Source organism: Wolffia australiana, chromosome 17 (assembly GCF_029677425.1).
Source record: "Wolffia australiana isolate 7733 chromosome 17, ASM2967742v1".
Taxonomy (NCBI): domain Eukaryota; kingdom Viridiplantae; phylum Streptophyta; class Magnoliopsida; order Alismatales; family Araceae; genus Wolffia; species Wolffia australiana.
In genome coordinates this window covers 6,224,141-6,235,552 of record NC_135851.1, presented here as the reverse complement: position 1 = coordinate 6,235,552, position 11,412 = coordinate 6,224,141, and positions in this window count along the sequence as shown.

Below are 11,412 nucleotides of genomic sequence, written 5' to 3'. Positions count from 1 at the left end.
TTTGTTTCTAAGTATGCTGCAATTACCCACCCGCTGAATGCTCTTTTAAAAAAGAGTTGTTTCCTCTGGTCAAACGAAGCTGACGAGTCATTATACAAAATCAAGCAAGCCTTGTCTAAGACACAAATACTAAGGTTACCAAACTTCTCCTTACCTTTCAGTATTCAAACAGATGCATCAAAAATAGCGGTGTGAGCAGTGTTGCTACAAGAAAGGCATCCCATTGCTTATTTCAGCAAGGGATTCTGTTACCACACTCGGTTTAAATCAGCATATGAAAGAGAACTTATGGCCGTAGTATGGGCGGTCCAAAGATGGAAAAAAATTATCTCATGTTCAGCAAATTTACAATCTACACAGACCAACCCAGTTTACAATTCCTCTCAGATAAAAAAGAGGTACCAATTCATTATCATCATTGGGTATCGAAGCTCTTGGGATATGATTTTACCATACATTAGAAGGCTGGGAATAAGAATATCGTTGGTGATTACCATGATCACTAGAGGATCTTATAGGAGAATGCAATTCTATATCACATAACTCACTGGCTTGACAAGGTGAAGCTTATACAAGAAACCAATGAAGATCCAACACTCCAAAAGGTACGCAAGGATATTGAATTGGATGAAGGAAAAAATACACATTATACAACCAGCCAAGGGCTCTTACTCCACAAGGGATGCATTATTCTACCTCAATATACTTCCTTGATTCCTAAGATCCTGCAGGAATTTCACAATTCAAATGTAGGAGGGCATGGAGGAATTCAAAGAACATTCACGAGGATATCACACCAAGTCACCTGGCCAGGTATGAGAAAGACTATCAGGCTTACGTGAATCAATGCCAGGTATGCCAGCGGCACAAATCATCAAGACTATCTCCTGCTGAATTACTTCAGCCGCTACCCAGGATATGATTTTATTGATGGACTACCCAAGTCAGAAGGATATGATTCCATTATAGTTGTTGTGGACCGACTAAGTAAATATAGCCATTATACCACAATTAAACACCCATTTTTGGCCGACAACATTGCTGATACATTTACCAAGGAAATCATCAAATTGCATAGTTTTCCAAACTCCATTATTTCTGATAGAGGCAGTTTATTTACGAGCCACTTTTGGAAGGAGTTGCATCGACTACACGGCACTTGTCTAAAGTTCAGCTCATCCTATCACCCCGAAACTGATGGTAGTCCGAAGTCACAAACAGAGGGCTGGAATGTTACCTCAGGTGTTTTGCTCTTTAAAATCTAAAGAAAGGGAAAAGTTGGTTACATTGGGCTGAATATATTTACAACACTTCTTATCTTACAGCAATCAAGACTACACCATTCAAGGCAGTGTATGGTCGAGACCTGCCATCGCTAAGACGTTACGGATCAACACCCACGCATTTTGACTCTATAGATCAACTTCTAAAAGAGAGGGATGAGATCATTATTTCCCTAAAACAGCATTTAGCAAGAGCTCAATCAATAATGAAAGCCCAAGCAAATAAACACAAAAGAGATGAAGAGTTATCCGAAGGGGATATGGTTTACTTGAAGTTGAGACCTTACAAGATGAAATCTTTAGCAAAGAGGACATCAGAAAAACTCAGTCCAAAAGTCTTTGGTCCTCACAAAATTATCAAAAATAGGACCAGCAGCATACAGCTTAGACTTACCATCCAATTCTATACTGCATCCGGTCTTCCATGCATCTCTACTTAAGAAAGCAATGGGCCATCATCATCAAAATATTCAGCCTCTTCCCTCTTGTCCAACTGACGAGTATGAATGGCAGGTATACCCCGAAGATGTCCTCAAATTTCGTCGTACTCCCTATGGAGCAGAGGTACTTGTCAAATGGTCCAATCTACCAGCCATAGAAGCTTCATGGGAGCAAGTCTCATGACTTTGCAATACATTTCCAGCCTCATGACTTCATGGGAGCAAGTCTCATGTGTGATTAATGGAAAGAGAAAAAAGAAGAGAGAAGAATTTGGGGCAAGAAGGAATAATTTTTATTGCTGAACTGGGCCCCCTTTTATAGAAGAAAAACTTCACTTGTTAGAAAGGGAATATTCCTAAGGAATATTCCTGTTTCTTGATCATATATTTTGAATATATGACTGTTTGAAACAGAGAGGTCCAGCTGCTTTTAAAGCAGCTGGACTCTCCAACGCTGAGTTTCAGCCGTTGGAGAGTTGGGCCTGACTGTGGTCAGGCCCAGCATATATTAGGCCCTACTGGGCCTAATATATGAGCCCTACTGGGCCTACACTAATGGGCCCTTAATGGGCCCTTGGTAGGAAGTTAGGCCCATGTTGGGCCTGAAGTAGTTATTTTTATTAATATCTCCTAGGGTTAGGCTATTACAGAGTACAAGGCCTCGGGCCCATTAGTTAGCTTAAACCCTACTAAGTATCCTCCATGACCTAACACCCCGCAAGTTGGGTATAGATGTTGATCATGCCCAACTTGGACACCAACACCTGGAATTGTGGGCCGGGATGCCCTTCGTGAAGATGTCGCGGTCTGTTCCAACGTAGGAACATATTGCGGGACTATGTGTCCTTCGTCAATGTTCTGCTTGATGTAATGCCTGGCCACTCGTGCGTGTTTCGTGCGCTCATGTTGGGCGGGGTTCTTCGCCATCGCAATGGCTGATTTGCTGTCTGACTGCAAAATCATACCTTTACCGTCATATAAGCGTAGGTCCTTCCAGGATGCCTTGGAGCCACATGCCCTCGCAGACTCCCTTCTTCAAGGCTCAAGCTCTGCTGGCACTTGAGAGGAAACTTCCTTTGCTTCTTGCTGCGCCATGTAACAAGGTTGCCACCGAGGAAGCTACAGTACCCGGAGGTAGAGCGGCTGTCTTCAAAGGACCCTGCATAATCAGAGTCAGTGTATAAAGTAACACTAGGCTCACCTCCTGTCGGAAGTACAGTCCCTGTCAATAGTTCCCTTCAGGTAGGCTAAAATTCTGTCTGCTGCGCCTTGATGAGACTCCGTGGATCGTTCATGAACTGACTCAGGAGTTAACTGCAAACGCAATATCAGGTCTCGTATGATTGAGGTATAGGAGTTTACCAATGAGCCTCAGAAGCGAGGTCCTGTCCACGAGCATCCTTCTCATGCTGTTGTGCCTTCAGTTTGACATTAATGTCGACTGGTGTGGCGGTTGGGCGACAGTCCAGCTTACGGTTTCTTTCAACAAATCTAGAATGTACTTGGGCTGAGACAGTACAGTCCCAGTCCCTGAGTATGCCACTTCAATTCCTAAAAAATACGTTAGAAGTCCAAGCGATTTAATATCAAATGATGAAGACAGGTACCTTTCAAGGTTCTGAATTTCTTCGTCATCGTTCCCTGTTATGATTATGTCATCCACATAAACAATTAATATTGCTACCTTACCTTCCTTACCGTGCTTTATGAAAAGTGTATGGTCTCCTTCGCTCTGGAAGTATCCTCCTGTCAACATGGCCCGAGAGAACTTACCGAACCATGCTCTGGGGGACTGCTCAAGTCCGTATAGGGACTTTCTGAGGCGACAGGCGTCGCTGGGTTTGTAAACACCTGATATCCAGGAGGTTGTGCCATATATACCTCCTCTTCAAGTTCTCCATGTAGGAAAGCATTCTTCACGTCGTACTGGTGTAGTTTCCATTTGTAGATTGCTGCTAGTGCAATCAGGATTCTGACCGTGTTTAGTTTTGCGACCGGGGCAAACGTCTCATTGTAGTCAATCCCATATGGCTTTGTGTCTTGCAATTGACCCATCTGAATGGTACTTAACCGTAAAGACCCATCTACAACCTACTACCTTTTTTCCCATAGGGAGAGGGCCTACTTCAGTGCCGTTCTTCTTAAGTGCTTCCACCCCCTCGTCCATTGCCTCTCTCCATTCTAAGGATGTCAGAGCTTCTCTGACGTTCTTTGGGAGAGACATAGCTATCATAGCCTGCACAACCTGAGTGTATTCTGGGGAAAAACGACTGTAGGAGACATAGTTGCTTACCGGATAGATTTTGGTCTTCGTACACTTCGGGTTCCTTTACTAACCGCAATCGGCCATCCATAGTTGCTTGGTTTGGTTCTTCTGCTGGTATTTGTTCTTCACTTATGGCGTCGGCTATCGGGCGTGGTCCTCATTTTCCGTCAAATCCGCACAGTGCCCTCTTCAAGTTCCTCTGCACTATCCCTATGGGAAAAACAACTAAACTCCATACCTTGGCATCTCCTTCCTCTGATTCCAAGTAGTCCCCGGATCTGTCTGTTGTCTCATAAAACATCCTGACCTCGTCGAATCTTACATCTGCAGAGATGTACACTTTCCTTGACTCTGGATGGTAGCACTTATACCCTTTCTGCATGGTAGAGTAGCCCAAAAATACGCACTTTACTGCCCGATGATCCAATTTACCTGCATTGTGGACATAAACATACACAACACAGCCAAATACTTTGGCCGGCAGGTTAGTCTTTAATGTTATGTTAGGAAATTCAGCGGATAATAGGTCGATTGGGGCCTTGAGTCCCAATGTCTTTGACGCTGTCCTATTTATGAGGTGTGTGGCCGTAGCTACTGCCTCAGTCCAGAGATGTTTAGGGCAATTTCCCTGAAATAGGAGTGCCCTGGCCGATGTCATAATATGGCCAATTTTCCTTTCAGCAAGCCCATTTTGCTGAGGAGTATTCACACATGAAGATTGATGAACAATTCCCTTCATTTCCATGTAGTTATTTACTTCTCCACAGAAGTATTCCTTGGCGTTGTCTGATCTCAAACATTTAATCCTTTTCCCAAACTGATTTTGAATCATTGCAAAATAACAGAATAATAGATGGTACTTCTGCCTTGGATTTCATTAGATATACCCATGTATACCTTGTGAAATCATCTACGAAGAACAAACCATTTCTGGTGGGATAAACCAGATATGGAGCAGGGCCCATACATCACTATGAACACACTCGAAGGCCGAGGAGGCTCTGTGGTTACTGACGTATGGGGATCGTTTGAGTTTCGCAATTGGCAACTCTCACAAATTAAATTTTCAAAAGGAATTCCTTTAAACATATGAGGATGCAACTGTTTTAAGATATGAAATGAGGTGTCCTAGTCTCCTATGAAGAAGGATGACCCGCTCCTCGTTCTGGGCAGTATAGACCATCGATTGCCCTTCTCCTTCCCGTGATTCATCTAGCATGAGAAGACCACCTCTCCGGTTAACAGATGAAATCTTCTGTCCGGTGTCCTTTACACATAAAAACAGCAGTCAGAATCCAAGGAGAACCGCCACCCGGTATTCTCCACTAGCTGAATTAGAGACAAAAGATTTGCCTTTAATTCAGGAGCGTCAAGAACACCCTGCAAGATTTTTCCTTTAATGAGGATTGTTCCTCTTCCTTCTACCCGTAGGACTCCACCATTGGCGGTAAAAACTTTAAGATTCCCTTCTTAGACTCATAAGTCTGAAATAAGGACACGTGGGGTGACATGTGATCTGTCGCCCCTGAATCAACACCCATGATACTGAAATTGATTTAGTATTTGTAAAAGTGGTAAATGCGAAACACTTACCAGACTGCACGAGGGATGTTGAGCTCATCTTCTGCAGGATTTTGCTTATTTCCGCTTGAATAAGCTTCAGAATGTCGCTCCTGATTCCTCCTTCTCGGTGGAGGTGGTTGGTCGCCTTCGCTGGCCACGTAGGCCTTCTTCTGCTGACCTGGGTTCCAGGTCCCTTTCTTGATCTGCTCCTCCTTCCACGCCAGCCTTGGCGATCCCGCTTGATGTGCCCTGGCTTTCTGCAGTACCACAGATCAGTTCTGAGGTGTTACCTTCCTTTGGAGGGCTTTGGCTTCTTGAGAAGATGGTGCCACAGGCTGTGGTGGTGCCCAGGTTGAGACTCCTTTTTCGCTAAGTGAGCAGCAACGGTAGGTTTGGAGGTTTCCCCTCCCTTGCTACCCAATTTCTTCCTGCTTTCTGCTCCTTGGAGCTCTGAAATTGCCTCTGCTAGCGTGGGAAATCTTTCCTGGTGTAGCAGCTGACTTCGGAGGGTCTCGTGCTGGAATTGAGGCCCATCGAAGCTGCAGAGTTCTGAATTTTACTTCACGGAGGTATGAGGGGAATTTTTATCACCTGTGGGCCACAGGAGATCTAATTCCGTAAATCGCCTTCAGCCTGGCGAATAGGTGGAGATCGTCAGATTTCCTGCTTTAGCGTCCGCTCTTGCTCGCGGAGATCATAGACCAAAAATCGCTGTGCATTTCTGCACATGACTTGTTGACTTCTAACCAGAGGTCCTTGACGCCGTCGATCAGAAGGTAGTCATCCTTCTGTTCGTCTTCCATATTCTTCAACATCCAATTCATAATGAGAGCCTCTTCCGACTCCCATACTTCCCAACTGGCTTCGTCTTCTGACGGAGCTTCTTCAGTCAGGTGTCTCCCAAGGTAGGCTGCCTTGAGAGCCCTCTGTACCATAGTGATCCATTTTTTGCCATTTAGGCCATTGTACTTCATGTCCAGGTCGGGTAGGACAGGCCTTCCTGGACTGGTGTGGTGAACTGCATGGCGGCGGGGCTCTGGGGCAAAGAATGGAGTGGAGGCAGCTTGGGAAGCCAGCTCCTCAGCCTCCTTTTCTGCTTTGGCTGTGGCTCTGGTTCTTCTGGTGGGCTTCAAACAGTGCTTCAGAAATGCCTCGAACAGGGCTTCAAACAGTGCTTCAGGAATGCTTGAACAGAGCTCTAATGGAGACTTCAATCAGGGCTTCATAGGGCTTCAATCAGGGCTGCACTAGGTTCAGATCAAACCTTGCTCTGATACCATGTGATTAATGGAAGAGAAAAAGAAGAGAGAAGAATTTGGGGCAAGAAGGAATAATTTTTATTGCTGAACTGGGCCCCCTTTTATAGAAGAAAAACTTCACTTGTTAGAAAGGGAATATTCCTAAGGAATATTCCCTGTTTCCAACGGTCATATATTTTGAATATATGACTGTTTGAAACAGAGAGGTCCAGCTGCTTTTAAAGCAGCTGGACTCTCCAACGGCTGGGTTTCAGCCGTTGGAGAGTTGGGCCTGACTGTGGTCAGGCCCAACATATATTAGGCCCTACTGGGCCTAATATATGAGCCCTACTGGGCCTACACTAATGGGCCCTTAATGGGCCCTTAGTGGGAAGTTAGGCGGCCCATGTTGGGCCTGAAGTAGTTATTTTTATTAATATCTCCTAGGGTTAGGCTATTACAGAGTACAAGGCCTCGGGCCCATTAGTTAGCTTAAACCCTACTAAGTATCCTCCATGACCTAACATCATGACTTCATGGGAGCAAGTCTATTCTTGCTCAATCAATCACGAATTGATATTGGATATTCCTCGCAAATTTGACTCATCGGTCACGAGTTTTCCATTGATACAAATCTAGTGTATCACCGTTCAATGGCTCAAAAGTTATATACGAACAATAATGTAATTGAGATTAGCCATGACATCAATAATTGGACATTCACAATTCACAATTCATGTCTTCTCTTCGAGTCATGAAAACCGAAAACTGCAATGCCTCTCAACAGTAGCGTATTAACCAACCACTCTTCAATAGCCGATTGAGGAATTTGATTTTGGAACATTTAGCCGTCTCTCTACTTCTAAAGTTAAATGGAAATCCAAAATTTTCCTCACAAGCGCAGCTAACAAGCGATATATCTTGCAATATGATTATTACAGTCCCGACGCTTTAAAAAGAGATTCGAAGGTAATTATTAAAACTAGGGAAGAAATTTGTTTAATCCTGCAATGAAACCAGGCATTCTCTCCAGTCAAATTTCAATGAAATAAAACCATAAAATCGAAAGACAGGATCGAAAGAAATGAAATAAAGCAAATGAGATTCTTACTCATGGTCAGTCATCAGCTTCATCTTCGTCCTCAACCTTTTGGCCGAAGCCTCTGGGGCCAGCCCGTGCCCTAATCTTAACCTTCTTCCCGCTCTTTTTCTTCTTCTGAGCGCTCTCCTCCTTTTCAAACTTTTCCCTCTCTCTTTTCTGCAGGAAATCGGCCACAACAATGTACACGACCTGCCCAAACAAGGAATTCAACCCTAGAACATCCATTTCAAATATAAGATATTCAATTTAGTGCTAAACTTGGCACCCTTGTCATGAAATGCTGCCTATGTCTGACGTGGAACAACTGACATACATGACATCTCTTAACTTGGTTCCTGCAATCATCGAACTTGGAAGAAAATGGTTAATTGATCTGGGTTGACATTGCAAAAGGTCCGATTTGTAAATCACATCATATTAAAACTGAATTCATGAAATGGGATGAACCCGAAAATGCTGAAACAGTAAGATAATGTGCATTAAATTTGTATAAATTAGAGGTTAAAATTGGTTACAAATGGGATTAGTGCATGTCATGATGGCATGATAACATGATAAATGCATGGCTATTTGCGTACATTTTAGATGATTTTGGTATTTATAATTTGTAATTTATCATCTTATTATTTGAATTAACTAAATATTTACGCATCAGCTATAAATTCCATTTTTTGTACATTATGGTTATTTTTTACTAACATCCTTGACTTCTTTTAAGTCAAGCAGGTTTATTACTGACAAGTGGTTCATAGTTTCATACGTGCAGAAATTTACAGGAATGAGAATATACAACTTCTAAGGGGTTGGAGATTTTTTGGGAGTTTAGTGATTCTCAAATGGGGCTTGAAAGGAGCAAAGGGTGTTGTGGACCTTCAAAAGAGAAATCAAAGGAAGATGGGCCACGACCTGACCTGACCATTGGGCTCTCAAAAGTCTTCCAAAGAAAGACTTTGAAGATTACAAGGGTAAGCTCTCAACCCATGGAGAAAAAGAGGCAAAAATAGCAAGAAAAGAGAATAGAAAATACCCAAATGGGGTATTTTAGTAATTCCTCCTATGTATAAATACTCTCATTACCCCTAATTCTGGACGTGATCCAGCAAGTGGCTGACCAGCAGGGCAAGGCATACTTCAGAATCCAAGTTGCTCAACTCTAGTTTGCATTAAAAAAATGCATGATCTTGGTGAAACATAAGGATATAGACTTGATAGGAAGCATTGAGGGCTCTTTATGCTTGCATTAAGTTTTTAGGAACTTAGATTTACAATTTCCATCACTATCCACTCATTCCCCTTTAAAACCATCACTTTCTCACTCAAAATACTCATTTTCCCTACTTTTTATTTCTTGAACTGAATATCTCTCTCTATACCTTCATCCATATACCTAGTTTATCTCCTTAAAATTTCATAAAAATATCCTCCATTTACACCTTCGAATTCCATCTCAAACTCCCTCTACACTAGTGTTCGCCCGTCCCGATACCGGTACCGGATGCCGGTATCGGGATGAATGCTATACCGGATACTGGAAAGGCATTTTCCGGTATCCATTTTTTTTGATATCCGGATACCGGATATCTGTATCGGATATCGGTTGCTATAGTGCCAATATCCGATACCGATATCCGTCTTGATGTCGGCATCCGTCTCCGTCTCAACCGGGCAGATGACGATATCGGATACCAGATGTGGATATATATAAAAAAAAAACCGATATCCACATCAAATTATAGTAAAAATAATATTAATTATTAAATGTTAAACATTACACAATGGTTAATGTGGGCACGAGAGCAACAAAAAAGCTTTCTAATTGATCAGACATCTCGTATAATATATACAGTCACGTATTTTTTTCATATGGAAGGAAATAGAAATCTTTGTTTCTATTTATTGGACGGTGTACTCATATATAAAATAAATAATTTATATAAGGCTCTTAAAATGTAACGGTAATTGATGTAGATATTATTTTAATATTAAATATATTCTCGGCCTCATTTAATATATACAGAGAAAATTTTCTAATATCTTCCATGTGGGAAAACGGGATTCTGAGTTTAAATTACCTTTGAATCCTGTTATCCCATATTGAAGAAAAAAAAAGTTTGCACTCGATATATTAACTGACATTGAATATAAGTCAAAACTACAACGCGTTTAAAACTAACAGGTAGAATGTGAAGTGTAGATTATTTTTATCGGTCGATACCGGATATCGAAAACTGATATCCGGTATCCGATACCCTATTCGTCCTCGCCCTCCCGATATCTGATACCGATATTCGTCTACCCCCTCAGAGACGGATATTGTCTGATATCCGATATGCGATATCCGACACCGTCCCATTTTTTCCCGGATATCGGCTATCGGTTGTCCAATACCGGATATCAGACGAATATCAGTTGGGCGAAACCTACTCTACACCATTTCTTTATTTTCTCTCTCTATTTCTTCATTTCGACCTCTTCTCTCTCAAATATTGTTCTTTTTCTCTTTAAAATCCATTACTACCTCCCCCTAGACCCTCCATTTCCAGTTAAATCCCAAAAAAAGTCCAGTTAAAAAATGAGTTTTATCTTAAAAAAAACCAGTTTTCTCCCTTCGCTACCACTGTCGTGTAGTGGTGTGCGATGCACGATAGCGCCAAGGGTTGTAGGAGCACCCTTCCACCTGATGGTTCGGGTGTGGGCAGCATGCGTATCCGTCGAGCAGAAGGGGCCCCTGTTCAGGACTTAGCCAAATCGGCTAATCCTAAACCTAGTGGGCCAAGCCCAATTGGGTTGACCCAATATCCAGGTCTGCTGACCCAAACGTCCCATCTGCTCTGCCGCCATTCTGCTGCCGCTCTGTTGGGCTCCGTCGCCACCGTTGCAGGTGATCGGCAAAGCAGGTAAATTCTCTATTTTTGCATTTAAAACTTCCAAAAAGGATCAGGAAAATCCCTAAAATTAATATAATCGATTTCTAGTCACTTTCATGTCCAAAAAAATCAAACAAAGTCTCTAACTCTCGTTTTTAATATTTCTAGAGGTATTTGGTGTAAATTAAAGTCCATATAATTCTAAAAATATTTATTTATGATCTCTACTGTTAATTAAAATTAGGGAAATTGATGCAAAGTATTTTAGTGTTTCTCTTTATATTTCTGCTTTAATTTAAATCATAAAAATTATATAAATTAATTAAAATTTTAGAAAAATCCCAGAAATCATATATTTATTACTTAAATTCATGTTCTTCATTTATTACTTAAGAAAAATTCAGATATTAGATTTCTCTCTCTATCGATCAACCCCTTACCCTATATTAACAGTGGAGTACCGAAGTGAAAAGTTTTCATAAGTATTTATGGTTAAGTTTGAATTAAAACAATGATATAAAACCCCTAAATTTGGACTTATCATGGCACATTATTTAGACATTGACTGGTTCAATTTGGTTTTATAGAAGTCTCCCACAACTAAGTTTGAAGGGTAGCTAAAGGGCATGGTAGTGGCCTTTTTAGGGCTCTTA